This window comes from Bidens hawaiensis, unplaced genomic scaffold (assembly GCF_021521415.1).
Source record: "Bidens hawaiensis isolate Kalapana, Puna unplaced genomic scaffold, B.hawaiensis_p1.1 tig00002343_1, whole genome shotgun sequence".
Classification (NCBI taxonomy): Eukaryota; Viridiplantae; Streptophyta; class Magnoliopsida; order Asterales; family Asteraceae; genus Bidens; species Bidens hawaiensis.
Window position 1 is genome coordinate 2,026,737 of NW_027491127.1, and position 4,598 is coordinate 2,031,334.

General features: G+C 37.8%; 1 pseudogene; it reads right to left on the reverse strand.

Annotated features, from left to right (window-relative positions):
- Positions 1-469: 469 nt before the first annotated feature.
- LOC143618881 (UDP-glycosyltransferase 73C4 pseudogene) lies at positions 470-1,964 on the reverse strand (annotated as a pseudogene).
- Between the last annotated feature and the right edge of the window lie 2,634 nt (positions 1,965-4,598).

Sequence of the window (4,598 nt, forward strand, 5' to 3'; positions counted from 1 at the left end):
GATCGGGTACGGGTTCGGGTTCGGGTTTCAACATTGAAAGTCATACCCTATCAGTACCCGTAGCTATCAGTACCCTACGGATAGGGTCGGGTTCGGGTATTAAAAACCCGGGTTTTAGAAAAACCGGTTCCGGTTTTTTTTTTGGGTCCGGTTCCAGGTTCGGGTTTTTTGTGCACCTCTACTCTTACTTGTGTAACACATTAAGAAGTATTCTGCGCAATCAAAGTGTTGTGGCTCATTTACGATAACCTAACCCATTTATGTTATTGTGTTCGGCCCAAACCATATGGATTTGTAACCCAACTCAAGTTATCTAAACCGAGGTTTATCAATTGAATGTATTGTTATTTCAAACATTTGAATAGATTAATCACGTATATAACTAAAAAATATTTTACAAAAAAAAAGTTACACACTTGTAGCCTGTAGGTATGTGTTAACTCAACCCAACATGATATATTTCAACCTGGCCCATTGGTTAGATCAACAATCCTTAACTTAAACTGTTTGCATGATGCCTTATGTCTTGAATCAACAAGGTCAAGTTCAAGTGCGAAGACCCTCCCTCTTGTATCGCGTTATTAGCTATTATTCCAAGTTCTTTAGCTCTCTTCCGTCTCTCGTTTCCTTCAATCCCGTCGTCCATAACCTTCTCAATAGCCTTCTTAACACTCTCACTCTTAACTTTTACTCCAAACCGATCTTCTTCGCCCACGTGAACAACAGAATCAGCTCCAACACTAACACCAATCCCAAGTACTTGCACTACAAGCTTCTCATTAATAAACTGCTCTGCAAACTGCGGCCATGTGATCATGGGAACACCCGCAGAAACTGACTCTAGAGTCGAGTTCCAACCACAATGTGTTAAAAACGCTCCAACTGAAGGGTGGGACAATATTACCACTTGTGGGGCCCACCCTCGGATTATAAACCCCCTACTTTTAACCCTCTCCTCGAACCCACTTTCCGTTAACCATTCCTCGACCTCTTTCTCTCTATGAACCGATTTAATCACCCAAATGAACGGGTGGTTTGACGCTTCTAGGCCTAACCCAAGCTCAATAAGTTGAGGGGTGTTAATCCTCACAAGGCTGCCAAAAGAAGCATAGATTACCGAGTTGGGTTTGTGAGAATCAAGCCAGTTTAAGCACTCTTGTCCATCGATCGAGGCTATGTTTCCTCTTTGAGATTGAGCCGAATTGTCACTATCACATAATGATAACGGTCCGATACACCAAACTTTACCCCCTCTTAGCTTCTTATACTCATTAACATATTCTTGTTCTAGCTCCTCAAAACTATTAATCACCACACCATAAGCCCTCACTTCGGAATCCCTAGCACGCTGACGAAACTCACTCGTGTCAACTGAGCTCGGGTTAAACTCGGCTGGGAGCTGGCTTCTTGTGAACTCAATCCTATCAGGCAAACCCGGGACAACAAATGGTTGTGAGTCAGGCAAACCTTTAAACACCTCGGAAACATACAAATTATTGCAACATAACTCATTAAAACAGCTCATCCCATCAAACATGATTCTAGGAACATGATGCTTATCCGCAAAATCACCCGTCCAAGACATGTACTTATCCGAAATTACACAATTCGGACGAGGGTTTAGCGTTTCCCAACGTTCTTCCAACTTTTGTTGTAGCATGCCAATGGCAGACAAGAAGTTTGGGACAAAATCCATACTCGGGATCTTATCCGTGCTTTCACATCCTTCGGGTAAGCCAGCCTCTGCTGCTGGAAATGGGAGCTCAAGGAAACGGACGGGTAGTCCGGATTTGATGGCTTCGGTTAGTGTGGCGCTATAACGAGTGACGTTGAGAGGCGTGGTGGCGATTGTGACCGTAACGTTGGGTTGTTTTGCTAGGAGTTTGGCCATGTCTATCATGGGAATGCTGTGGCCAGGGGCTATGTGAGGAACTAGAAGGAAGTGAAGTTTGTTGGTGGCCATGATTGATTGTTGTGTGAGTTTTGTTTGGTAAGATTTGGTATATTTATAGAAGAGAAATTATGGATCATTTATAAATAATAATAATAATAATAATAATAACAATAATAATAATATCTTGGAACGTGATATATGTTTTGAAAAGTATGAGTCAAGATCGTGAAAGGTTTGCTTCCTTGGTCTTTCATGGTCAGGATATAATCACGTGGTAAAAGAGAAGAGTCAACACAACACGTAACTAACATAGAAAGGTCAAAGTGGTTAAAAGAGACTAGACCATGAATTATTATTATTGTTTAATGATTTATGTTTGGGTATATAAAATTCATTTTGTATTTTTTTATGTATAAAGGGAATGGAGGCTAAAAGAGTACATTTTGTTTTTTTTTCTTATCAATAAAGGGAATTGAAAAGTACACAAATGTATAAAAAAAACTTATAGATAAAATCATAAATATGAAATACGAAACTATAAAAGTAGGCCTTTCTCTTGTGTTTTTAATTGTATTTCATTATATACTATTATTACTCTCAGTAGAATTTTAGTTATGCGAGTTTATTTAGGTTTTTGTTTTTAATTATTTTTCTATTTTATACTTTGTAATGATTATAATGATTAAATACGTGTGTTTGTGTGTGTGTGTTTGTTAGGTTCATTATATTTTTTAACACTTGGGCTCTTTCAATTGAGATGTATGCTTATTAAATTTTTAACGAACTAATATAAACGAAAACGAACATGTTAATTTTTTTAAACGAACAAACATGATTACAAATATTTGTCTTATTAAAAAAGGGCGGTTGATGTATGTGACGACGGTTGTTGATGCATGAGAGGGGAGGTTGACGACGGTGCGTGGTAATCGGAAATAACCGGTAAATGAAAAGGATAAACTAGCGACAGAGAACGACAGAACATGTAGAAAAGAGAAATTAAATTAGGCATTGATAATGAAAAAGTTTCACAAATAGATGAGATTTATACATGTTTAAGGGTTATCCGGGTTTGGTAAAGACCCATGACCCGCGAAAATTATTGTTTGATTATGAAAGGATTTCACAAATAAATGAAATGTTATAACTCATTTAAGGACTATCTGGGTTTCGTGAGACCCATACCCGCAAATTCGGGTCAAACGCATGAGAAGTCTCAAATCACAAACCAAGCAATCTTGTGGATTGAGACTGAGAGAGAGTAAGGAACAACCAGAGAGCAGCGACACATAGGATTTTTGTAATGATCGAATATAGATATTTATATGTAATTGCAGATTTGCAGTTAATATAAGTGCTAAGTATCTGGTTTGGGTTTTGTGTTGTGAGTGCTTAGCATCGAGCCTAATGGTGTTCGAAAAGGAGCTAACATGAATGAGACATTGGTGCTCAAAGTTGTGTGTTTGAAGCTGTGAAAGCTATGAAAATTAAATGAAAAGAACCAAGGAACAAGTGAGAAATCGTCCCACATTGGTGACTGGTGAGGAACAAGTGAAAAAACCAAGGAACAAACTTGAATCGTATCCTAAATTCCTCTTACAATTTCTTCTCCAACGACTCATCTCCTCTTAAATTACGGTTAACCTCCAAGTTGTCAACATCCCTTCAACCCCTTTTTTGGAGGCGCCGCTTGTATTTTTTACGATTTTCAGACTGTTTTATCTTTCTTATCTAAATACTTCTAATCTTAGAATTTTATATTTTAAGTATCAAGTACATTGAGCTAAAGCCCATTTATCTATCAATGGTTCAAAGTTCCAATTGCCATCTTATCCAACGGGCGTAAAAAGTCTGTTTAAATCAATGAAGCGGGAGACAAACTCGTCCTTACAACCATTTATGAATGATTGAATGAATGATATTCATTGATTTAAACAGCAACAGACATTTTACACCCGTTAAATAAGAAGGCAATCGTAATTTTTAACCACCGACTGGTAAATGGGTTTAACCTTACTGTGCTGGATATTTAACAAAAACGAAGATAAAACAGTTTGAAAATCATTGAAATTGTAACAAAATTCAACCCACAGCTAAAAATCTTCCTCATTCGGCACAAAGTATAAAATCATATCAACCGTGTCACAAATTTGGTTCAAACCCAACCCTCACTGCTTTACGCCTTTCACCCCTAAAAAGGCGACCGGTATAAACAACATTTTACTAGTCCGAATGGTTAGCAAGATATTAGCGAGTCTCGTGAGTTTTCACTAAAATTATCCAAAAAAAATGCCTCAAAATCTTTTTTGACGCATCAACTGTCACAAATTAGATTTGAATCCACCTGTGAATATAAGTTGTATCTTACCGGTCCCAGCAGTTAGCAGGGTGAGTTTTCGAGTGAGGATATCAAAGTTATCAAAAATAAAAAGTAGGATGCAAACCAAAAGATCCAGATTTTGATAAACATTCAAACAGCAAACATTCAAATCTTGATCCAAATCAAAGCCATTAAACATATCTTAAAAAGTCAACATCATTTAGAGACTAGAAAACGACTGACAGCTTCACATACTAGACACGATACCTTGCGGGACGTCCCTTTGTAGCAAGATTGTGTCCTGAAACGCCACCATCGATGTGTATGTATCCCTATAATTCTCTAGCTAAAACCCGACCAAACCACACACACGTGAGTTGTACA